The sequence below is a fragment of the Pinus tabuliformis genome, chromosome 2_1 (genome assembly GCF_031772625.1).
Source record: "Pinus tabuliformis cultivar Carrire ecotype Pingquan chromosome 2_1, CPIR1, whole genome shotgun sequence".
In the NCBI taxonomy this organism is placed as follows: domain Eukaryota; kingdom Viridiplantae; phylum Streptophyta; class Pinopsida; order Pinales; family Pinaceae; genus Pinus; species Pinus tabuliformis.
The window spans coordinates 222,949,435-222,977,353 of record NC_142299.1 but is presented as its reverse complement, the minus strand read 5'-3'; positions in this window follow the sequence as shown (position 1 = coordinate 222,977,353).

Below are 27,919 nucleotides of genomic sequence, written 5' to 3'. Positions count from 1 at the left end.
AAATCATCATTTGCCTTCCCATTTACAGTATCAAACAACTAGAACAACTAGAACAACTATGACAACTAGCACAACGCATCATCTGAGGTAATGAGGTAAGACAACTAGAAAAACACATCATCGCGATGTAGTAGTAAAAATGTTTGCTAAGGTTTTAAGTATTTTGTGGTTGACAGAAGGTGCAGGACAAAAATTAAGTCATCAACAAAGGTGAAATTTCATGTCTTGCTGTGGAGGTTTTGGTAGATTGTTCCATGTAGTCCTGGCACAGGTCCATAGTTGATAGAATCTACGAGATAGATATATATCCATTACCTAACATAAAAGTTCACGCCGCACCATGGAGGTATTGTTTGAGAGCTTTGGCACTATGAGTTGTTGGGCACAATGCGAGACAAATGGCATGGGATAAAGATTCTTCATGAAAATAGTTTATAACATAAATTTTCTTGTCTAGGGTTTTTTAGTTAACAAGGAAAATAATTACAAAACATTGAATTTAGGAACCCCCTCCATTCCATGCTATGACAAGTGGATGTCAGCTAGGCGTGACTCAACAAAAAGAAAACAGGGCCCCATAAGAGACTAGCATATGGAAGAAAAATGGATTTGACATACCCCAATGATGAGGAAACAAGTGGAAGAGAGGTGGTGATGACATGGAAATCATGATGATGTGGTGCCTTGGTAGCATGACACATGGTAGGAAAAAAATGGACTTATTGGGTGGACAAGTGGGTTGAATCTAAGTGACATGTTGCACCACATAGAGATTTCCATGTGGAAAATGATGATGTCAATAGAAGACATGGAAAAGCATAAGGATTTGTGCTAAGGGGTCGGCTTGTGAGAATTTTTGACTTCAGTGTAAAAGTGTGGTTCAAGCCCTTAGGCATGTAAATCCATAGCACTTAAGGTTAAGGGAATGGAGGTATTAAACTAGTGTGAGGCTTAATGCTCTCCATGCTTAATCCATTGTTCATGGCTCAGTGTCACATGTGCTAAGATATTATTGAGAAAGGTACGACACAAAATGAAATCTGGAATTATGGGAACGAAAGTTTGGTAAGATGACAGTTAGAATATTTTGGTGGATGCATGAATTGAGTATGTTGATATTGTTAATAAATATAATTTTACCAGGGGTAAAAAAATGGTATGGTGCTCATAGTAATTCAACTGAAATGATATAGAAGAAAGTGCATTTGTAGGGAGAATTTAATGAACCTATTATTGTCTAGTTGGAAATTAGAGGATGAGACAGAGCACCAAAAAGAGTTATGTGAAATTAAAGGAGGAATTGTAGCTTAGTGCATCCTAAATGCGAAGTACCTCCTAGAGTTATGGAAGTGAAAAATGAAGGCTTTCCTCGAGCTGTGAAAAGTATTAATGAAGTGTATCTTTGATCCCTATGAGAGTAAATGAAGTTCTTTTTTGAGCCACATGCAAATTGTCAGAAGAATAAAATTCTATTGTGCTAAGTTTTGAAGTTTTCTCAATAAGATAAAAAGGATGAGGCTTCTATAGTGAGAATAGGATGAGACATTGTCGAAGTTGAGTGTAACTAGAAAATTATCAAGAAAGGTAAGAGCCAAGAAGGCCAAGAGATGTGAGGGTAAATTTAGAAAGTGCCAAGGCTACGAAAGACTTAGTTGATGTAACATATATGAAAATTTGTGATTAGATCTGAGTGTGTGAAGAGATGCATAGTAGAGACTAAGGCTAAGGATGCTAAGTACATTGTGAGATATCAAGCTAAGTAAGAATTGTAGATGAGAGAGAGTAACACAATTTTAATAAGAATAGAGAACCTGTGGATCTGAGTGCATGAAAAAGGAATTTGCATGGATCAATAGATTGGTGGTTGTGCATTAGGGATTTGTTGCTTCCTTAAGGTTGGTGCCTGAGAAACAATTCGGGTTTGGTTATTCCTACAAGTAATGGCTTGAAAATCAGGGAGTTGGTTCTTCGTGCAAGTTAATGTCAACAAACCAAATTAGCGAGTTAGTGCTTTCTGCTAGTTGGTGCCAGCTAAACAACTTCGGGGTTAGTGCCTCATGTGGGTGGGTGCTCATAAAAATTGATGTAATTAGGAGTTCTGGCTTTAGATCTACATCAAAATAAAACAAGATTGGTGGTTTTATTCCTTTATGGGTTTCAATGTAAAAATATATATGTCATATATTTGTGTTGCTTATGGTGTTTTTGTGTGATTCATGTGATGATTATGTTGTTGCTTAAATGATTGAGTGTTGATTAAACAAAAAATATAAAATTGTCAATAATTGTTTAAATTGGTCTTATTACTTATTCATCCCCCCCTTAGTATTAACCTAGTTTCCAACAATAGAATGGAACCCATTTTCCTCTTAGTGGTTTTATTATAACATATTATGATAACCAACTAGGGATTTGAGTTGACTTCTTAAACCTTGAACATGAGCTAGAACTCAACCTTTCTAGAATATTATTCATATTTCCCACATGGCTAACACTTTTTCCATGAGAATTGGGGGTTGTAGTTGCACCCTCTTGAATTATGTGGTTAATTACAATAGGTCAATTTCTGAGAGACATAACTTTCTCATACAAGCTTTGATTGAGGTGATTCTTGAGCCATTGGAAAGGTATTATGCATATATTATGAAATCTAGATCCATATTAAGTCCAAGACCACAAAAAGTAGTCATTTAATGCCTCAAAGTGGCTCTTGCGTTTTTCACCTTTTTTTTTTCCAAAATTGGGCCACTAGTAAAAATGACCTTGCAAGTTGATTCTTCCAATTTTTTCACTCTAAAATAATTAAGCTAGAGGAAAAATACTATAATGATCCAGTCTAAATGAATAACTAAAAAAATTATAATTGAAGAACAAACTAATTAGTGGGTGTAATCATGTTTCTAACAAGTATTACATCTATCCCTTATCATATAAAATCATTGGTAAGGTTCTACCTATTGAATTTTATCATTCATCATCTCCACACATCACAAAACCATTGTAAAAGGCATGAATGGGTGTGTTGTTTCTTTTATAACTCAAGGTTGAATGAAGTATGTATTTTCTTTTTAGTGTAGGGAGTAAAAATTCTTGGCAATTGTTTGGTTATAATGATATCATCATAACAATTGCACAATTACATGTAAAATTCTTATATGAGCTTGACATTATGATTGCAATCTTTCCATTGTAATATGAGTTTCTATCTCATCTAATTGTGCAAATAATTTTGGTGACAAATAGATAATCCTTTACATTGTGGGTCAAGTACCTAAAGGTCATGAGTATGCAAACTTGTTACATTTTCTCTATGATTTGTCAGAGAGGGGTGTGTGCATCCTTTTACTTATTGGTTAAACCAAGTCTTATTTATTTTTACAACCTTAACCTAAGGTCCTATTTATTTTGACAACTTTGACCTACTTTGGTCATTTTAGGTATTCCCTTCAGACGCCTATGACATATCAACGTTGAAGTGAGAGGAAAGGACACCAAAGTGACAATGGGTGGCTAAGATGGACATTCCCTTCACAAAAGGTTTAATGTCATCATCCCTGGCTGTTGGTGGTTTCCATGTAGACTCTAAATTATTTTGTTCTACAATATATATTGTGGCTAAGAGATTAATGTTTTCTTTTGTGTTTTGTGATTTATGAATATTATATCTTACTTAAACATTGATTTATGTTTTTTAAAATTATTTTTAAATTTTATGTAAATCCTATTAAATATGTTAACATGATCAAAATTTTCAAGGACTTAATAAATAATTTTATAATAATGAGTACTATAATTTAGTAATATGTTAATATGGATATTTTTTCTTCTCTTTATTTTTTAATAAAAAAAATTAGTTACATTGATAATTTTTTGTTTTCCATCTTTTTCAATCTATTTCAATGTATTTTTCATTATCTTTTTACAAAATTTACAAATATACTTTTTGTTATTTTACTCATTCGTAATTCCTATCCCATCTACCATCCATTACTAATAGAATATGCTAGCTTAAGAAACAAAATATTTATCACTATAACAATTCAATAATATAAACTAAATATAAACGAAAAAATTATAAACACCATACTCTGTTAATACATGACTGAAACTAAGAGGAAAATCGGAAGACGGATTGGAGAGGAAACACAGAGAGGAGAGGATTCGAACGGCAATGGCGCTTTCACGCAGCGGCATACCCTCTGGAGAGCCCAGAAAGCTGGAAGCGGTGCATCCTGCGTGGGTCTTCAGCGGCGCGCAGAGAACATGGCCCCTATGCGATCTGAAGAAGCTAGGGCGCTCAAGGAAATCGGAGGCGCGATTCGGCCCAGATCTGGGGAATACAGGACTCCCTCAGGCGGAGAAGACAGTTGGAAAGCTCCTGAGCGGCATAAATGGATTGGAGGAGCAGAGGAAAAGTATTCGAATCGAGCACTTGACAAACAGCCCCAAGTCCGTAGCTGCTTGCGATAAAATGCATGATAAGGGAGCGGCCTGGAGCAATAATGGAGCCCTCCGCCGACACTATCAAAGGTATGAAGAAAACCTCCAGATCACGGCTTATCAAAACGTGGATCCGTTTTATTATGATGCAGATCTAGAAAGCAAATTGACGTGGAACCCTGAAGGGGCATTAAATCCACCGTTCCGCGGTATGGCGAACAGACAGCGTCCCAGACTTATAGATTCAGACCCTCTTGTGGTAGATCGACCCTCTAACAGGTCAGATCGGGAAGCTCCCACACCAATTAAGCTGTGTCAAGGCGAGCAAAAGGAGCTGAGCAGAACTACAGGGTTAGATCTGCCAAAAGCAACACCTGGAAACCTGGTAAGAGATCACAGATTTCAAGTTTTTATAAAAAATCTAGAAGGAAAATCGAAATTAATCTGGGTAAAAGGCACAGATACTGTTGAGAAAATGCAGGAAATTATTATGCAACAGCTGGGTTACCTCATCAGAATCAAAACTTGATACATGGGGGCAAAGTGTTACAAGACACAAAATACCTCTGGGAATATAGAATTACACCTCTGTCAACAATCATCCTCAATCTGAGGCTAAGAGGAGGAGCAATTAACAATAACAAGAATTCAGACAGGGCGGGAGGAAGTGGCACTAGTTCAATTGGGAAAAAACCAGGCAACATTTCCTTCAAAAACGCCCTACAGGGGAAAAACACAGAAGGAACAGCACCGAACCAAACAGGTATGGACGCAAGGCCATACATAGTGGAACAACTGGAACACACTTAAATACACCAGAAATAGACGAGCAATGCACCATATATGCAAGTCAAGCAATAATATGCAGATTTAACTGCTATTGGCCCAAACCAGCGGATCTTTTTATTTGGATCTACACGAATTGGACCACGGAATGCGAAGTACACCTATGCTCCAAGGGGTTTTTTATTGTGAAATTTTTATCAGCAACAGACAGAGATATAGTAATGCAGGAAGGGCCTTGGTTTTGGGGATCCACTGGACTCTTCATTACACCATGGTTCCCGGGATTTGATGCAAACACAATGGTTGTCTCGAAGATGCCAGTGTGGGTGAGGCTACACAACCTCCCAATACATCTCTGGAACCAGCAAGTACTCACTGGAATTGGAAACACAATTGGGCGCTACATTAAAATGGACACCCAGCGAGTGGAGGAAAGAATATTTACTTTTGCACGAATATGTGTGGAAGTAGACCTTAGCAAAGGCCTGCCAGACCAAATCCAGCTGAAGCATAGACAGAGCAGCTGGACTGAAGTATTAGATTATGAAAACACTGCATTCAGATGTCGAACATGTAGGCAAACAGGACACTTACAAAGCACATGCCCAACAGTCAAAAAAGACAGCCGCAGAAAAAAGAAAACGGAAAAACAAGCAAAAGGTTGGTACATTCCACCATCTCCCCCGGATGATGAGGAGGAAGAAGAGATGGAATTTGCAAACCCAAATGAGAACAATCAGATGAATAAAGAACCAGTTGTAGAAGACACAGATCCACTGGACAATATAGAGACAGCACTGGCAAGAAGAGCAGAGATGGAGATGGGCAGAAATAAATGCATACACACATCAGACACATCAGATTCTGATAACCCACAACCTGTGGATGAAAATGCATTAGCACTCATAACACCCACAGAGTCACAGGGGAATTGGAGAAAGGTTGAGAAGAAAAAAGGGAGAAAAGCCCGACTTTTCCCCAACTATACAAAATATTTTGCATATACCAGTTTTTTCATGAAATCCATACACCCTGCATGGTGTGCAAGGATCTATGCATCATTTTGAGCAGCATTTTTGATAATCTGTTAATCAGCATATGCCAAGAGGCATCTACAACATGTAATTTTTCAATCATTAATGAAAGATTACGATTTTTCCAGGGGAAAAAAATGACTGAAACTACTTTGGTAAGATAGATAAAGATATACCAGAAAAAAGATATGGAAAACAAAATAATGGTCATATATAACATTACATTTATACCTTCAAAAGCTTTAACAATGATCCATACCCAACATAAAGAAAATGCTTGGTACAGACCATACTCTATTAATACATTAATTGGTACGAATACAGACTACACTCTGATAACACATGTTTCGAAAAGACATAGATAACGACATATTACAACGAAGATAGGGAAACAAAATAGTTTCCAAATATAACAGTTCCTTCATAGACATTGATAATGATACAGGCCCATGATAGCAAAAACACTTGGTATAGGCCACAGTGTCTCCATACATGAATGAAAGAAAATGCTTTGGGAGCATCGCTCCAAATATACTTTAAGATTTTATACTTAAGTTAGTCTTAAAAATATAATAAAAAATTATCCATCATCTCTGCTACAAATAATATTATTATCCATCATCTCTGACACTTTCTTATATGATACTTTCTTGCATTGAAAAAAAGGTCTAGGTACACTATGCATTATAGGGTCGGCTCTCACAAATTAAATCGTAAAAGGTACTCAGCTCTCACAAATTTACTCACTTCTCGTTCTATGGATGAAACCCTAGTTTTTCAAGGTGCCGTCCCATTTGCTGATTCCAGACGCCCCAAGATACTGCTCTTGTTTTGTTCGAGTGTTGAAGAATAAATCCTCAACTATGGCTTCTGGAATGGAATGACATAGAAGACTGCACAAGCTTTGATGAATTATAAAACTCATGGGCTTCTCCATGAATTTGGGTGTGGGTGTGTTTAATGAGAAAAATATTTTTTTCATGAGACTAATGAAGCAAATGTTCATCTCTTTAAACATATTTATACTCATGGTTCAGGCACATGGTCTCAGTTTTCACGCTCACAAGTAACAACTGCATTTTTATTTAGATACATGGTCTCAGTTTTTATGTTTTATTGGTAATAATTTTATTTCCATTTTAATTATTTTATTTTTAGATAGTGTCAAAATTTTTGATAATTCAATTGTCAAACTAGTAGTGGGTTGACATATTAATCACTAATTGTTATTTGCAAAGAAAGCTTATACTTGTTGGGTTCACAAAACTCTATAACAGGTCATTCCTCCTCTACTAAAGCTTTGCATAAAGCTGTATTTCTTCCGATAGATCTCATCATTCGTTTGCATGAGGTTGGTTATACATTTAAGGAGCATCTTTGATACTAGCATGAGATACTCTTACAGGGATGATTATATTGTTATAACCAGTTGGAAACAGGTTATAGTGTGCTTTTTCGGCTGTTCTTTAAAGCGTCTTTCATATAGAATGAATGAGATTGTATAAATAGTGGAATGACCAGATTGTATGATAAATTTGAAGCATCTTTTATACAGAATGAATGAGATTGTATAAATAGTGGGGTGACTAAATTGTATGATAAATTTGGTTAATTGGTAGATAAATGGGAGAGTGGACAAGTATTTTTTTTGGCATGAGTTGTGATTTACATTTTTATGTTATAATTGTTTTTATTGAATACAACATACAAATTACGTTTCATAATTTTTCCTTTCCATATTTAACCTTTATTTGATGTTTCAATAATTATCACCAACTTTATTATCAATTATCTTTGACAAAGGCTTTAAAAACACTTTATGTTGCATCTAAAGTGATGAGTAGTTTAAAAAATAATTCCAAAAAAGCTAAGCATGGGACTTTGTACAACTAAATATTTAAAAAAATAAAATATGTATCAAAGCATGCTTGTGAAAAATGCATAAAAAAAGAAAAAAAGCGAAAAATGCATTTAAAAAAAAAAGAGCACCCCTCAAACTAATGTCACAAAGAAGCCCAACGTGTTCATGTGAGAAACAATAGATAACGCCTGTTAAAATGGATATCTTCAAATATCAATAATGAAGTATGCTTGAATTAAACTATAAGTTTGAGCAAAACATATAAGTTTAGGTAAAATATATTTTACCATGCTTTCTATTCACTTGTAAGACTCTTGTCTCCAAAAACATATTAGCGAGTAACCAAACACCCTATTTTTTTAGGATCAAATATGGTTTTCCATTCACTTGTAAGACTATTATCTCTAAAAACATACGAGCGAATAACCAAACACCTTAATTTTTTTTTGATATCAAATATGGTTAAAAGGAAAATTTTATTGACAATATTTTGTGATGTATGAATTATTTTTGGATATAAATAGTCATATCATATATTTATTAGTAAGAATTATATGCATCTATGTTTTACGTTTTAGTGATCAAGGGAAATTTGAAATCAAATCATATTTTTTTAATGGTTAAGTAGATATAACAATTTTTTTTGGGTTATAAATAGTTTTCAAGAGTATGTTATCGAATGATGCATGCTATTTCTTAATGGCATTTGATATTATGTTATTGACTGATCCATGTTATTTCTTAATGGCATTTGATGTTATGAAGTTTATTTAAAGGAAAAATCTTAAATAGTTTCAAATCCCATGGTATCTAATAGTTGTTAGAAATTGTAGTGAGAAAGATGCAATTTGATTACTTTAGCCTTAGTCAAATTGAGTAAATCGAATTTGAGGCAGTTAACTAGTGTGACATGGTTCTTTTCACTTAGTTAGCTCAGTAAATTTGAGTTAGTGGGCTCGGATTCAGCCATGCATGTGTGGTTACTAAATTTTACCAATCTAGTTCAGTTATTTTCAGTTATACTTAATTAAATGGCCTTCAACAATTAATAGAGTCATTTGAAGGTTAGTTGTGTAGTGAGACAACTGTTTAACTCAGAGATATGTTAGTTAACTGTCAATCAGACCAAAATAGCGAATGCATGCATGGAACTCGAATTGCTCAGTTGGAGTGGAGGAGACAAGGCTAGTGTAACATGAGTTGTATACTATTTGAGTGTACAATTGTTGCATGCAGTTAGGAGATAAATTCCTTGGGGATTGTGCAAGGAAATAATGACTTCCTTATTGTTTAAGAGCCTGAATTAGCTCATATTTGGGCAGGGAAATAGGAGGTTGGAGGAGGCATAAAGGAGCTAAGTGTTGGTGAGAGTTCCTTAATCAGTAGAGAGAACAATTATTCTTTCGTAGGTTGTGCTCAGAGCTGGAGCAAGAAATTGTAATAGTTTCTCTCTTCAACTCATTAATGTAAAGAGGTTTGAGGGGTTTTTCCTAGTTGGGTTCCCCCAGAAATGACAGTGTAGTTGTTGTTTTGCTTGTTGCATGTTTATGCATGTTGTTCAAAATTGTGTTTTATATTCCGTAGATTAGTAGAGTAGAATTGTGTCTCTTGTTTTCAGTTCAAAATTGAGTAGTTGCAATTTCTATCAAATTTCTACATAGTATCAAAGCCCTAAAATAACATTAGAACAAGTATTTTGAATTTATCCCTAAGGAATTCTAAATTTGTAGCTTTAGTGTAGTAGTTTTTCTTTAGATCGGCAAGAATGTCTTTCAACGGACTGAGATTGGAGTATGCCCTAGAGGGTAGCTCGAATTTCATAGCCTGGAAGGACCGAATGGAAGTAATGCTTGATGATAATGTTGTGTTAGAATATGTTAAAACTGACATTGTGAAACCCCAGCAATATGATGCATAACAATTAGCCCAATGGAAGAAGGATTTTGCTATAGCCAAGAAGATCATCCTGGAGGGTGTGAGAGACCACATAGTCTCAAAATTACATAGAAAGGAAACTCCCTTTACTATGTGGAATATCCTCATTGAGCTATTTGAAAATAGCAGTGATGCCATAAAACTTGGTCTCATGAACAAATTGAGGATTGAAGGCAAAGGGTACGAGATAGTCTTCAACAATGGGAAGGTATACCTTAAGCATTTTTCTTCAGATCATATCAAGCATATTGGTGTCAATATCAAGAGCCCCTACACATTATAGGAAGATGCATGTGCAGCCTCGAGGAGAAAGGAAGATATTAGAGATGTGGTAGTTGAGAGGGAGCAGGATAGAGATCTCAAGATGGAGCCTCAGCCAATTAGCAGTTGGGTTGACCAGTAGGATGATGGTGGTGAGGACTAGTTCGAGTTAAGTGGGTAGAGAGAGAAATTGGAGCCATACCACCAGGAGTGAGGAGGGTAAATCTAGAGTTTTAGTCTTGGAGTTACAAAGATTTGGGAAGCGTCCTTTGAGGTGTCGTCCTCATGGATCATTACTAATCCAGGTGGATCTTTAGATACAATGGCATGGAAAAACTCAGAAATCAAAGTGATCAGAATGAAGTCAACTTAGGATCAGAGCATAGATCTCGTCATCCTGATTTTAACAGCACGAACGACACTTCAATCCGAGTCCGGATGATGAAGTTATCGCATAAGGAAGGCTGCTTTGATCCTTAAGAAAATGAGGATTTTCCTTTGAAAATGGGTTTTGAGCCTTAAAGGCAAAATCACAATCGGAGGATGCATAGAGGCAGACTTAGAAAAGGTGTTGAGGAAACCCTGATCGCCGATCTTCAACTAAATCAGATCACCGGATTGGTGGGAAAATGGATCAGAGGTGTTATATCTATATATATATATATATATATATATATATATATATATATATATATATAGATATATATATAGATATAGATATATAGATATAGATATATATATAGGCGAACAGGTAGAGTGATTGGTGATCAAATAATCGGCGGGATTGTTATCGGGACACTAGAGTGATCTATGAGCTAGACACCAATGCAATTGGTCGAAGCCGATATCTATGATTGGCAGTTCCTCAGTTACAAGACCTTAGGGATAGCGATACACTGATTTGCGACCTTAGGTCGGACCCAATATGGAATATATGCCTGATTTCACCAGTTTGAAGTCTGGGTAAATGGTTTTGGGGCAGATTTTTTTTATGTTTTTTGGGATTTTAAGGCATTATCGCCTCAATGATAAAAAGGTCGTTTTAAGAGGCAGTTATGCTTGTTGATTTTTCCACGATACCGACGTCCATTATTAACCAGACAACCCCGATTTAAAGGGGATTCTGTCCGAAAACCCATTATAAAACTCGATCGATGGAAAGAGCGGGGAGGAGGAATTTTTGTTGCAGCACACTATTTCGTTGGCAGGAGGTCGAGAGAGCATATTTGTTTGTGTTTAGACAGTTCTACATGACTCCAGCCCCTTTCATTGCTACAGATGCATTGGTGCTGTTTACCTTTCCATCATTGGGCATCCATTTCATAGCCATCTTGCAGATTGGAGGTATAAGCCTCTTGTGGACAGTTGATGATTGTAATTTTCTTTTCTTTTATGCCATTTAATAAGAAAGGCCTCCCCATTGTTGAGCTGGGCCCGGAGACGTAGTCCAAATTGGACGAACTCTGTTATCAAGCCTTGGTGTCTTCTTTTGTGCCTTTTATGTGTTTACTTCTTCTTTTCTTATGTGCACATTTCTGTGTTAAGTTGAAATTTTGCATGCGATTCTTTTCTATACATCTATAAGCGAAAACATTCTGGATCAAGTGGTATCAGAGCAGGGCTTTTTAGATGTGAATTACATGTTTGCATGCTAACAAGAGGCAGGCTTCAAAGAGGCGAAGGGGAACTAGAACCTTTCGATCCAGAAGCAGGGCATGCACCTCGAAGGAGAAACATGGCAGAAGATGAAGCTCATATTGAAGAGGAGCGTAATTTCAGAAAGACTTTCTATTCAATGGTAGAGAACATCAGTTAGTTGGTTTTAATACTGGAGAAAGAAGAGGAGAGAAATCCAGAAGGACAAGGTTTAGCACAAGGGAATGGTGGAGAAGAACTCCCTCCTTCTCCTTCTGGTAGTGAAGGCTCTCCTTCCTCTCACCACCATAATCAGAGAAATCCAAAGGATGCATCTAAGAAACATTTTTTAAATTAGATGTTAAATTTGATCTTCCTGTGTTTAATGGTGAAAGTAACGCAGAGAAGCTTAATAATTGGATCAGGAAGATTGAGGTTTACTACAGGATTCAACAAATCGTAGGGGATGAGGTGAAAATCTAGCTAGCCTATCTATGGATGGGTAGCACAGCTCTCGTTTGGTGGGAGAGAAAATTGCAGAGCAGTAAAAATGTAGTTAAGCTCATTTCCTCATGGTTTGATTTCACTTCTGCTTTAAAGGAACAATTTTTTCCCTTATGATACAAACAAAAAGCTTTGATGAATTCGCAATATTTAAGGCAAGGCAAAGGGCAGGATGTTCAGAGTTTTACAAAAGAGTCTAGGAAGCAAGCATTGAATTTGGGTATTGCACTTGATGCACCTAAAGTTGTAACTAATTATATTGGCTCACTGCATAGTTATATTAAGCATTCATTGTTATTGTTTGAACCAACCACTATTGATTCAGCCAGTGTGAAAGAAATTCATATTGAGAATAGGGGCAAGAATGAAAGAGAGGATCGGTCCAGAAAGCCACCGTTCAAACCTCCCAATAGAAAATCCAAAGCAAAATGGAAAGGGAAGGAGAAGAAAACAGTAGCAGCCAAAGAGGGAGAGTGGCCTTATTGCAATCACTGCAAGAAGGAAGGCCACGATGACGATCACTATTGGAAGTAGCACCCAGAAAAGTGTCCAAAGAAGTATGGAGGAAAAGGGAAGCAAAAAACAGTAGCAGTGGCACAGCAAGACCTTGGATCAGATTTGGGAGATGAAGCACTGGTCACAGAAGTGGGAACAAAAGGTACTCTTACACCTCCTGTTGATTCTAAATTGCATGAAAGTACCATTTCTGTAGATGAGTCCCTTTAAAATGATAGAAAAAGAATTGAATTATTTCATATCGGAGTTGTAGTAAATCACACCAAAGTAGAAACTCTGTTTGATATTGGGTCCCAAGCAAACCTAATTGCAGAATCCCTGGTAAAGAAGCTTGGCTTAGAGACAAAACCACACCCAAAACCTTACTTGCTGGGATGGATACATGATAAAGCAAAATTGCATGTAACCCAGCAATGCAAGGTCAAATTTTTTATTGTGTTTAAGCTGGTAGATGAAGTAGAAATGGATGTAATACCACTGGATATTTGTGGCATGGTATTAGGGAGCCCATACTTGTATGATAGAAAAGAAGTCTTTTTCCGCCATGAGAATAAATATCACATCACCAAGGATGGGGTAGAATACATAGTGTAGGCTCATCAAAATAAGATTAATGCCAGCCTAGTAAGTGCTGGGCAAATGAAGAGACTGGTGAATTCCAGTAAAACATGCATGCTTATGGTTGTAAGGGAGAAAGAGGCTGAATTCACTGATGTGTTCCAGGGCTGCGATGGGAAGCATAAACAGGAATTTATGGAATTGATTTTTGATTATAATGAATTGCTTCAGGATCCGAAGGGACTACCTCCAAAGAGGGAAATCCAACATGAAATCCATCTATTGCATGATGCCCCTTTTCCAAATATCGACATGTATAGGATGTCGGTGATTGAGATGGAGGAAATTAAGAGGCAAGTGTAGGAATTACTGGACCAAGGCATCATCAGGCCGATCTCCTCTCCATGTGGTTCGCCGAATGTTCCAATGCCAAAGAAAGATGACAACTGGAGGATGTACGTGGACTACTGCGCGCTCAACAAGATATTGGTGAAAAATCACTATCCCTTCCCACACATAGATGATTTATTAGACCAATTAAAAAGTGTTGTATATTTCACAAAGTTGGATATGCGCAGTGGCTATCACCAGGTCAGAGTTGCAAAGCAGGACTTGTGGAAAACCGCTTTCAAGACCAAGCAGGGGCTATTCGAATGGATGGTGATGATATTCGAGATTTGTAATGCTCTATCCACCTTTATGTAGGTTATGAATTATATATTTCAGCCTTTCATTGATGCGTTTGTTCTCGTGTATTTAGATGATTTACTAGTTTTTAGAAAGAGTTGGTTTGAACATGTGAGTCATGTAAAGAAAGTGCTTGATGTGTTGAAAAAGGAAAAACTCTTTGTAAAATTGTTAAAGTGTGAGTTCGGGAAAACCTCTTTGGGTTACCTAGGTCATATTGTTGGTCATGGTCAGTTAAAAATTGATCCCTCTAAAGTTGAAGCAATTGTAAATTGGCCTAAGCCTACTAATGTAACTGAGTTCCGTAGCTTTTTAGGTGTAGTCTAGTATTGGAGGAGATTTATTGCTAATTTTTCTATTATTGCAACACCTTTGCACACCTTGACAAGTGTGAAACAGGTCTTCCAATGGGGAGGAAGACAACAAAAGTCCTTTGAAACATTGAAGGAAAAAATTAGCACTGCGCCAGTCTTAGCCTTACCCAATCTCCAATTGCCATTTGAGATCGAAACCGATGCCAGTGGTTATGCCATGGGAGCTGTATTGATGCAACAAAAGAAGCCAATTTGTTACCATTCTGAGAAGTTTTCTCAAGCTGTGATAAACTATCCCACCTATGACAAGGAGCTTTATGCCTTGGTGCAGAGTGTGAAAAAGTGGAAACACTACCTGATCAGCAAGGAGACCATCATCCATACAGATCATCAGCCCTTTTAGTAACTCCAGTCACAAACCAAGTTGCAACAATCTCGTCATTTCATGTGGATGGGCTTTCTTCAACAATTTCATTTGGTAATAAAGTATAAGAAGGGCACTAGCAATAAAGTGGCCGATATGATATCTCACCCTCCTATTTCTGCTTCTGTTATTTTGCATAATGCTTCATTATCTTTTGAGAGTTATGCTAAACAACATACTAATGATGATGACTTTAAGGAGGTTTTTGCAAAATTAACCCATGGTTCACAGGTGGACAACTATAACTTGCAGGGGAAATTGTTGTATCACCTTGGTAAATTGTGTATTCCCATAGGAGAAAGAGTACATGTAATTTGAGAGGTTCACACCTCTCTTGTGTCTGGACACTTTGGTGTCGAAAAGACTTTATGTCATGTACAAAGATTTTGTTTTTGGACTCATATGAAAAACATTGTGACTCGCTATGTAAAGGGTTGTGTGATGTGTTCTGTTTCAAAGCCCTCTAATAGAAAACTTGGGCTCTACACACCACTCCCTATTCCGAGTCATCCATGGGAAAGTGTATCAGTGGAATTTGTAGGAGGTTTACCTTTGTCTAGGAAGAGTCATGACTATTTGTATGTCGTCATTGACTATTTTAGCAAGATGTGTATTCTTATGCCTTGTAAAAAGCAGATTACTGTAGAGCAGACTGCTTCTCTTTTCTTTCAGCATGTTTGGGTCCACTTTGGATTACCCACATCAATTGTGTCAGATCGGGACTCTCACTTCCTTGGAGAGTTTTGGACCAGCTTGTGGAGGATGATGGACACCAAATTGAAAAGAAGCATGGCATTTCACCCGCAGACCGATGGATAGATATAGGTTGTTAACCATACCGTGGTACACTTATTACAAGGCTATTGTGGGAAACATCCTAAGTTGTGGGATGAACATCTCCCCTATATACAACATTCCTACAACTGAGTAGTGCATTCATCTATGCAACGTTCACCATTCGAGACATGTTTTGGCGACTTGCTAAAGGAACCTTTTGTTATGGTCTTTGGAAGGGAAGATGGCTCTAGTGGACATAATGATAGGGACAAAGCTCAGCAGTTCATTCAGCGAATCCAATTGATTCACTAAGAAGTGCAAGAGGAGTTGGAGAAAATTCAAGCCCATTACAAGGCTCGACATGATAAACATTGAGTTGACCATCAATTCCAAGTGGGCGACAAGGTGTAGTTCCACATCAGCAAAGATAGGATGAAGGGAGGAGGAAAGAAGTTGTGGCCAATCCGGTATGGACCATTCACCATATTGGAGAAGATTGGGAACAATTCCTTTCGCCTTGACTTGCCGATATATATACAGATGTACTTAGTAGTGAATGTGGAGAATCTAAAGCGTATGAACCACCTTTGATCATGGACACTGATGAGGTGGGCACAATATCTCGATGAGTTGCCTGAAGACATCATCCTCGATAGAAGAACCAGGACTTCATGGTAAGGAGATGTAGAATAACTTCGAGTTGGATTCAAGGGAATGCACTCCAGTAAGGTCAGATGGCTGGAGAAAGAGAAAGTGAGGGAATAGTTCCCTCACTTGCCAATTGACTAATGAAAAGCTCTTGGCAGTCCAAACGCTCCTCAATGGGGAGGATTGATCCAGGTGGATATTTAAATACAATGGCATGGAAAAACTTAGAAATCAAAGTGATCAGAATGAAGTCAACATAAGATCAAAGCGTATATCTTGTCATCCTAATTCCAATGGTGTGAACGACACTTCAATCCGAGTCCGGATGATGAAGTTATCGCACAAGGAAGGCTGCTTTGATCCTTAAGAAAATGAGGATTTTCCTTTGAAAATGGGTTTTGAGCCTTAATGGAAAAATCATAATCAGAGGATGCATAGAGGCAGACTTAGAAAAGGCACTGAGGAAACCCCGATAGCCAATCTCCAACTAAATCGGATCAGTGTATCGGCAGGAAAATGGATAAGAGGTTATAAATATATATATATCTATATCTATATATATATATATATATATATATATATATATATATATATATATATATATATATATATATATATATAGATATATATATATATAGATAGATATCGGTGAATAGGAAGAACGATCGGCGATCAAACAATCGGCAGGATCGTTATCGGGACACTAGAGCGATATATGAGCGGGACACCGACGCGATCGGCTGACATCGATATCGGCGATCGGTAATCAGTGGTTCGCAATTCCCCGGTTACGCTAATTTGTGATCTCAGGTCATACTTGATATAGAATATAAGCCCGATTTCACCAGTTTTGAAGTCCAGGTAAATGGTTTTGGGGCGGACTTTTAGTGTTTTTCGGGATTTTAAGGCCTTATCGCCTCAATGATAAAAAGGTCATTTTAAGAGGCAATTACGCCCGCTGATCCTTCCACAACACTGACCTCCATTGTTAACCAGACAACCCCGATTTAAAGGGGATTCTATCTGAAAACCCATTATAAAACCCAATCAATGGAAAGAGCGGGGAGGAGGCATTTTTGTTGTAGCATGCTGTTTTGTTGGCAGGAGGCCAAGAGAGCATCTTTGTCTGTGTTTAGATAATTCTACATGACTCCAGCCCCTTTCATTGCTACAAACACATTGGTGTTGTTTACCTCTCCATCATCAGGCATCCATTTCACATCCATCTTGTAGATTGGAGGTATAAGCCGCTTGTGGACAGTTGATGATTGTAATTCTCTTTTCTTTCATGCCATTTAATAAGAAAGGCCTCCCCATTGTTGAGCTGGGCTCGGAGACATAGTCCAAATTGGACGAACTCCATTATCAAGCTTCGGTGTCTTCTTTTGTGCCTTTTATGTGTTTACTTCTTTTTTTCTTATGTGCACATTTCTGTGTTAAGTTGCAATTTTGCATGTGATTCTTTTCTATACATATATAAGCAAAAACATTCTGGATCAATTACCTCGCTACAATGGGCCATAGTGTTTAGTAGCAGAAGGATCAATGTCAGTTGGTGTAGTCAAATCTTGAGGAGCACATAGCATTGTTGTTAGTAGTGCAAGAGGCTCAATGTAGAATCAACATTAGTGTAGTTTTCCTAGTAGACAGTTGCAGAGACACAATAGATTGAATGTTTTTTTTTCTGATGTTTCTTAGTTGTAGATGTTGCAATAGAAGGCACAACAATGAGAGGTAGTGCTATAGTACATTCCACAGGTGTTGGATAGGGGTGGTGAAAAATCCCTTTCTTTCTAAGAAGGAGTATTAGAAATTGTAGCAAGAAAGGCTCAATTCGACTTTAGCCTTACTCAAATTGGGTAAATCAAAATTCCACATCAGTAGGACAACTTGGAGAAAGTTAACTAGTGTGACATGGCTCTTATCACTCAATTAGCTTAGTAAATTTGAGTTAGTGGGTTTGGAGTTCAGTCATGGATGTGTGATTACTAAATTTTAGCAATCTAGTTAAGTTATTTTTAGTTTTACTCAGTTAACTGACATTTAACAATTAATAGTCAGTTGTGTAGTGAGACAACAGTCTAACTTAGAGATCTTTCAGTTAGCTAATCAAGCAGCCCAAAATAGCTCATGCATGCATGGAATTCGCATTTCTTAGATGGAGTGGAGGAGAGAAGGCTAGTGTAACATTATTTGTATACTAGTTGAATGTACATCTGTTTCATGCAACCAAGAGATCAATTCCTTGGTAATTGTGCAAGGAAATAGGGACTTTCCTATTGTTTAGGAGCCTGAATAAGCTCAAATTTATGCAAGGAAATAAGAGGCCGAAGGATGCATAAAGTGGCTAAGTGTTGGCCATAGGTTCTCAATTACTAGAGAGAATAATTGTTCTTTTGTAGGTTGTGATCAAAGCTAGAGAAAACAATTGTAACAGTTTCTCTATTCAGTTGTTTAATGCAAAGAGGCTTGGGGGGATTTCTCCTAGTTGGGTTCCCCTAGAAATCACTATGTATTTGTAGTTTTTCTTATTGCATGTCTATGGATGTTGTTCTAAATTGTGATTTATATTCTGAAAATTAGTGGAGTAGAATTGTGTCTCTTGTTTTCAGTTCAAAATCTTGAGTAGTTGCAATTTCTATCAAATTTCTACAATAGTCCATAGTATTGATCCACAATATTTGATGTGATGAAGCCTATTTAAGGATTCAATATATCTCATTATTGAATATATAATTAGATGGTCCAATATAATCAATTGGGTTTATCTTGAGTTGTTGGGTGGAATGATTGGGATCCTCCTAGACCAAGTTCAATTCTCGCAAGTGATATGATGATCTTTGATGTAATGGCTTCAAGCCTTGTTGTTAAGAATACTCCTCATATGGATCAACATAAAGTTATTTCCAAGATGAAAATTTAAATTGTCTAATATATACTCAGAAATGAATTTTAACTTGTAGGTTTTAACCCCATACAGAAATTACCTGCATATGAATTATGAAACAAAGAAAATAAACAATGTGAGAGCATAACACATAAAACACATATACACAAAGATTTTCCCCTGGATCCCAAAACCGAGACTACTAGCTTGATTATTCATTATGTTCCTTTTAATGTTACAATACATATTTATACATGCCGAAGCATCCAATACCATGGACCGAAAACCATCGCATCCAAAACCATGGACCAAAAACCATTGCGTCCAAAACCATGTGCAAAAACATGAACAAACCCATAGGTAGGCTTGCCCAACCTAATATAGGGTCCAAAAAACAAAATTTTCTAAGGCGCTACCCCAAACCCCATAGAGGGGTGTTACTTGCACTCGTCAAACCCCCTGTGACCCCCCCACTACACAATCGGCACAACGAAGGGGAGGCTACACCCCCCTCTAACCACCCAGTTAACTACGTGGGCTAGTCATGGAAAGAATATAAAACAACCCAACATTCTCCCACTTGTTGTTTTCTTTCCACAGGGGGCCACAAGAGAGCTTAGTCATTTATCTAGCCCTGCAACACCCATTGTTTCTTTACACCAAGAGAAATTATCAGAGCTCACAGATTTTGTCAATGCATCTGCAGTATTCTTCGAAGTCTCCACCTTTACCAGCAACACCTTTTTGTCTTCTATCATATCCCTCACAAAGTGATACTAAACATCAATGTGCTTTTTCTTTGAATGATATGCAGGGTTCTTTGCTAAGAAAATTGCACTTTGGCTATCACAATCTATCCTTATAGCTCCCTGTACTAACCCCATACTTGAACACAATCTCTGCAACCAAACTGCTTCCTTGCTTACATGAGTGGTTGCCATGTCTTTTGTCTCTGTAGTTGATAGTGCCACTATAGATTGTTTCTTTCTCATCCAACTGACTGCACCTCCAAATAGGTTAAACACATACCCACTTGCAAATCTTCTCTGATATAGATCTCCAACCCAGTCTGCATAAACAAAGCCATGACTATCCAACACTCTGTCCAATCTTGGTCTTCCTTGGTAGCAAAAACCATAACCACTAGTGCCACGCAAATACGTGAAAACCCACTTCACTGTTGTCTAGTGCTCCTTCTTTGGTTTAGACATAAGTTGTGATGACCCCGGGAAAAATGTAAATGTGGGAATGTTACTGTGGTAAGAAACTGATTTGAAAGTTGTTGTTCATTTATTTAAAAAAAAAAAGAAAACTATAATGACATTATCCTATTGGTAAAATTAAATATATTGGAAATATATATTTTTGAAATGCTGGCAGCCTCTGGGTGGAGGATTTTTAAAAGAAAAGAAATCAGTTATGAAACTGAAGAAACTACCCTTTCACACAGGAAAAGTCCTGGAAAGGGGGAACCCCTGGGCTGTTGGGACAGACAGGAGGAATTCCAAAGAGAAAGGAAAGAAAACAAGAAAACGGGTTAAGTCTGGTAAGGACCAGATAACCCAAGCACGAAGTGCATGAATCTTGTTGAGGGCTGTAGGCCTGCAAGATAGCTCGGGGGGAGAATCCAAAGTGATGATGGATCTCAAGGTTGGGTGGTCAAGAGCAAGCATGAAATGCAGGTGAACTTCTGGAGTACCTATTCATGTAACTGGCAGACCAGGTCCGAGTTTATCACAAAGATTAACTAAAAATAAACTGTATACAGAATGGTATGGACAATAGATATAGCCTGAGTCTGAATTTCTTTTAGCTGTTAAAATGCTTAATAAAGTTATGACAGTAGAATATCCGTGAAGGAAAGGCAGTATGAAATAGGTTAAGTAAATACCTAGAGACTACATGTCATAAATAAGTAAATGCTTAGAGACTATCTGTTATAAACAAGCAGCAATATATATATGCACGAAAATACCAGTGCGGTCCAGAGAGACCAATAGAATTTCATTTAGAACATTAGAAATTCATTTAGAACAATACATCATAGCGAGTATCTAAAGGGCTTAGCGCCTAGCAAGAAAGAAAGGAAACAACTTGAGAAATACATTATTCATTCCGGTGCCGTGAACCAGTAATCGTTGAAAAGAAAACTAGTTTTATTCCAAGCTCAGGAAAGGGCTTAAATAATGATCACAGTAATATAAATACACAACGAACCCCTGCATCGAGGGTTCAGATACCAGATTCGCATGATTTATCATGTATTACAGCGATTCGCAAGATGTATCGTGTAACGCTGCGCCAGGGTTAACCGGCTAAGGCACACGATGAAACGGTTAACAAACACCACAAATAACTGAACAATATACCATATCAGAGCGAACGCACCTAGCCGTTGGTATACGGCCGCATACCCTGCTTTAGGTACAGACAAACATCGTCAAGCAAAATATATGCATATACTATGTTGATAAAACCCTATATAAGATTTAGTTCAACTCTGTAACCGTTGGAAACAACAATCTACAACACTGCAAGCAAGAATAATGGCACATTAAAATAGAAGTCGACCATTAATGGAACAGACCCAACCGATTGTAGAAAACGAAGTAACATATTCACATTATTCAGGAAAAAGCATATAAACAGAGCTGTATGACTAACTCTTAACGGTCGCTGTAACCATTAGCACATCAAGCAAAACAATGTATTGTAAATGTCCGGTAGGCCGGTAAAATATATTACAGTTCTCTAATAAGCAAAGATGAAGGTCTGAAGTGCAAATCTTAGACATTATATAAACATGAGAAACGAAGGGGTGAGCGCTCAATCGCCAGAGTTAAACTCAGTTCAGTCAGGCCGACTTGGAGGCCGAGAAACCACTGTTCAAGTATATATACAAATACAACCGGGCATAAATGCCAGAAACTTCATTAAACAATAGCTCTTAATAAACCAAAGCGCTGCACAGAACCAAGCATATCACGGACGGCCGCGAACCATAACCCAGCAGTATGGGTCGAACACAACCCTGGAAACAGGCGAAACAAGCGCCATGAGGAACTCCTCTGGCGAATTTCCATTCGACACTCATATGTTCAGAACATTTACCATACGAAGCAAACCCCAAGTCTCGCTTCCAGTTAAGGGATGGTGTCATACCTGAGGATTCAATGGGAAAGGCTCGGTCATTCCGCGAACAGTAGGAAGGCTGTAGCAGTGACCCGCCTGCACACCCACAGATAAGTTGGAAGTTAGCACATGAACATAACAATGTAACAGAATCAAACCCTGAGTTGAAACAAAACGCATAGTATATAGATATAACTGCGGAGCAAGACAGGTATGCGCAGTAGGCGGCAAATACGAGCATATACCTGAACAACTGTGGTTGTAGAACCTTAACATTCGGTGCAGAGTTGGAACCGGCCGAGCGTTGGAAGAATCATTCACAGGATGAGCAAGCAGAGTGCGCCACGAGACTGTCTCGCATACCAAATGAACCAAAGGTGTGACCCGATGGATTATGAATAAACCCCAAACCCTTGAATGCATTTGAGCCCTCAGATGTGGATGGCAAATCTCCACCGTTGAAATGAGCGGGAGTCCAGGGCGGGAAGACCAACAGCGTAGCACCCAAGGAGTCACGTGGCCTCACAGGTGCGCCAGGCCACCTGGCAAGGAGTTGGTAAGAACCATTAAAACTCCATCACCCACCTGGCGCCGGAAAGGAGTTCGGATAAACTTTCCGACGGTTGAACCATACATGGCAAGCATTGACTTAAACATTAAATTTCATAGGCTAGGGTTCAAACATATACGTAACAGCTATAGTGTCATGCCAAGGGCTAAACATATATGATATAAAGCTTTAGTGTGTGCCGACGTGTATATGCAAAGGAATAAACTCATAATATATATAATGTTAGTGCTGTGCCATCGTGCATGTTAGTGCTGTGCCATTGTGCAGAGCGATTTGAATCGCTTAGTCGTGGTCAGATTCATGTGTGGTTAGGAGTGTGGGCCGCAAAGTTTTAAATAAGTTTTTTTATTTTGATTTTCCATTTAATTCATATATATAAACATATTTTTGGGAACATGACAATGTGGTATCAGAGCGAGGTTCCAATACTGTGGCCTCTGGAGCAGTAAGATTCAGTTGTATGGATGATTATCTCATATACATATAAGAGAGAATTAATTCAACTGACTGACTCTTTTGTCCTATTAATTAGGGGGTAATACAGAAACAGTAATCAGCTAACAGTCAACAATAGAAAGTAGAAGAAATGCAGGGAGCTGGCAGCGTTCCTCGGGAAAACCCAGAGCTGTGGGTACAGCTTGGTGAAGAGACACGCAGTACAAACCTGGCGATATTAGAAACTGTTCAAGAGCTGAAAAATGAGATGGCACGTCTGCGAGAAGATAATGCGCGATTGACGGTGGAGCAGGAAAGAATTCTGAAGAGTTTGTCGGACAGAAAAAACCCACCGTTAGCTAATCCCAGTGCAGAACAATAGAGGGTAACAGAAGAACGAAATTATCAAACTGCACCTGAAAATTCAGAGGAAAAGGAGGACCATTCTGATAATGTACTGGAACAACAGACCTCAAAACGACAGAAGATGGAATTGCAGGGAGAATTTCGAAAAATTAAACCTCCACATTTCGATGGGGAACAGGAAGAAGCGGCGGAGGCATGGTTAATTAACATGAACAAGTATTTTCAGCTGTATGAGTATGATCGTAATTTGAAGGCACGGCTGGCCATCTTCCAGCTACAGGGCAAAGCAACCCTGTGGTGGGAAGAAATTAAGATTGTTAAAGGAGTAAGTGAGCAGATCCTAACATGGGAAAAGTTTCAGAAATACTTCAAGGAGAGATATCTGACCGAGCGTTTCTATGATGAGAAAGCACGAGAATTCCACGATTTACGACTAGGCCAGCAAACTATGGACGAGTTCATTAACCGCTTCACTTCCCTGCTTCGCTATGTGCCATATATTAAGGAGGAGAAGGCCAAGGTGCAGAGATTTGTGAGCAGCTTACCTGTATATATAAGAGAACGAATTGAGTTTGACAATCCTAGAACAATGGATGAGGCTATCCGTAAAGCGAGAATCTGTTACCAGCAGAATAAACAAAAATGAGACATTTCAAATAAAATATGGAATGAAAGAAGGGGTAACAGAACTGCTGGTAATAACAAAGGGAGTCGCGGAAACGGTAGTAAGGGTGCTGGCAAAGGACAGAATAGCAGAAATGTAACAAAGAGTACCTTCCGGGCTAAGCCAGCCAGTGAGACCAGAGTAAGCGAACAGTCTGCCAGGTCGGATATTGAAGGTATGGCCAGACCTCCAGTCCAATGTTGGGATTGTGGAGGACCGCACTATGTTAAGAACTACCCGCAGCGGAAAGGAGTGGACCCGATATCTCAGATTCACGAAGCATCGACCGTTGGGGAGGTGGCACGTAGTGTACCAAGGATTAACGCAGCCTTAAATGATCGTTAAGCGGAATACCAGCCGACCATGGTGGAGTTTGAAGGTAAAATTTCAAATCTTTCTATAGCTGTTCTTATTGATCCAGGAGCTACTTTAAGTTATGTTAGCCCAAAGATAGTAGAACAATGTAAGCTACAATCTGAAAAGTTCAGAAATCCATGGCTGGTACAACTAGCTACGGGAGCCAAGAGACGAGTCTTGGCAAAAATTAATAACTGCTCTTTAACCGTAGCAGGACAGCCAATAACAGTGGACCTGAATGTACTTCCATTGGGTTCATACGACATCCTGATTGGGATGGATTGGCTGGAAAAACACTGGTCATTAGTAAATTGCAAGACCAAAACCATCTACTACAAAGATGACCTTGGAAAGCAGCAGGAGTTGCAGGGGATCAAGCACCCCGTGCAGATCCGACCCATTACGGCATCCCAGCTAGCTAGATGCCTCAGAAAGAAATGTCAAATTTACGCTATTCAAGTTGGCTATGCAAACCAGAAAGACAAAACATCTGCACTGGACAATATTCCAGTGGTACAGGAATTTGCGGATGTTTTTCCAGAAGAGGTACCGGGGCTGCCCCCTAAAAGGGATATAGATTTTACTATAGAACTAACACCAGGGGCAGCACCAGTGTCACGGGCACCATACCGAATGAGCGTACCAGAATTAACAGAATTAAAAATGCAACTGCAAGAGCTGTTGGATAAGAATTACATTCGCCCCAGCGTATCACCATGGGGAGCTCCAGTGTTATTTGTTAAAAAGAAAGATGGAACTCTCCGGATGTGCATAGACTATCGTCAGCTGAACAAGCTCACGATCAAAAATAAATATCCCTTGCCTCGGATTGATGAACTTTTTGATCAAGTGAAGGGGGCAAAAGTGTTCTCTAAGATCGATTTGCGATCTGGTTATCATCAGATTAGGATTAAAGAAGAAGACATTGCCAAAACAGCTTTTAGAACGCGCTACGGGCACTACGAGTTTGTGGTGCTACCTTTTGGTTTGACCAATGCACCTGCCACCTTTATGTGTTTGATGAACAGCGTGTTTCACAGGTTCTTGGACAAATTCGTGCTGATATTTATCGATGATATTCTGATATATTCTCGTTCCCGGGAGGAACACGAGGAACACCTTAGGGTAGTGCTGCAAACTCTCCGAGAACATCAGCTATACGCTAAGTTTAGTAAGTGCGACTTCTTCAAGGAAGAAATCCAATATTTAGGCCATGTAATTACCAAAGAAGGGATTGCAGTGGACCCTGAGAAGATAAAGACTATAATGGAATGGCCCATACCCAAAGATGTAGCTGATATCAGGTCCTTTATGGGACTAGCTGGCTATTATAGAAGATTTGTGGAGGGTTTCTCGAGGATAGCATACCCTATCACTTCCTTACAGAAAAAAGGGAAGGTATTTAGGTGGACACCAGAGTGTCAGCAGAGCTTTGAATGATTGAAACACTTACTTACCACCGCACCCATTTTGAGTATAACTGATCCTAATAAGGATTACGTGGTATGTACTGACACAAGTAAGGAGGGTGTGGGAGGAGTATTGATGCAGGAAGGGAAAGTAATTGCGTATGAATCAAGAAAACTAAAAGATCATGAGCAGAAATACTCTGCTTACGACTTAGAGTTAACAGCTGTTATTCATGCGCTGAAAATGTGGTGACATTATCTCCTGGGGAGAAGATTTCTGTTATTAACAGATCATCACAGCTTGACAAATTACTTCAGCCAACCTACCCTGAATACAAGACAAGCTCGTTGGGAAGATTTCCTAAGTGGATTCGATTTCGAGATTAAACACTTAAAAGGTAAAGAGAACCGGGTGGCTGATGCGTTAAGTCGAAAGGTACAGTGCTTGTGTGAACTTTCGATCAGCAAGTGGCGGAATTCTCTGTTTGAGCAAATAAAAACAGCAGCAGATCAAGATGCTGAATACCAACAAATAAAACAGCAGGTACAACAATCAGTTAATGGAAAAACACAGCAAGGATATACATTAGATGGTGCCAGAATGCTGTATTTTAATAAAAGGCTGTATGTACCTGACCAGAATGGCCTTAGGAATCTGATTTTGGACGAATTTCACATCAGCCACTACACTGGCCACCCAGGATACCAAAAGATGGTCACTGCACTTAGGAAAGAATATTATTGGCCAGGAATGAAGAAGAATGTAGCCGAGTATTTGGCGCGGTGCTTGGAGTGCCAGCAAATTAAAGCAGAACATTTGCATCCGGCCGGGCTGTTACAACCTTTACCTATTCTAGAGTGGAAATGGGAAACCATTTCCATGGATTTTATAACCGGTTTGCCACGGACAAAGAAAAACAATGATTCCATTATGGTGGTGGTTGATAAGTTGAGTAAGGCGGCACACTTCATACCTGTGCAGTCCACTTATAAGGCTGTGCAAATTGCTCACCTTTTCATGCAGAACGTGTTTAGACTGCATGGACTGCCGAAAATAATCATATCAGATCGTGATGTAAAGTTCACGTCCACTTTTTGGAGAACGTTGTTTGCTGAGTTAGGAACACAGCTGAACTTTAGCACGGCCTATCACCCGCAGACCGATGGTCAAACCGAACGAGTGAACCAGGTAGTGGAAGATATGTTGAGAGCATGTGTGATGCTGAAACCAAACCAATGGGAAGAGTATTTACACCTGGTTGAATTCACATATAATAATGGATATCATACGTCGACACAGCTAAGTCCCTTTGAGGTCTTGTATGGGCGGAAATGCCGCACGCCCTCAAGTTGGGGTGGACCTGAGGATAAGCTGAGTTTGGGTCCGGAAATGCTTAAAGAAATGGAAGACATGGTGAAAAGAGTGCGTGCCAATTTAAAGGCTGCACAGGATAGACAAAAAAGTTTTGCGGACCGAAGGAGAAGATTCAAAGAATATCAGGTTGGTGACCATGTGTTTGTGAGGATCCAAGCCAAAAGGAGCACACTACAATGGAGTGGGTGCGCCAAGCTGGCTCCTCGGTATTTTGGGCCTCTCCAGATCTTGGCGAGAGTGGGGCCGGTGGCTTACCAACTCACCCTGCCAAGTCATATTAAGATTCACAATGTTTTCCACGTTTCTGTTCTAAAAAAATATGTGTACGATCCTAAACATGTGA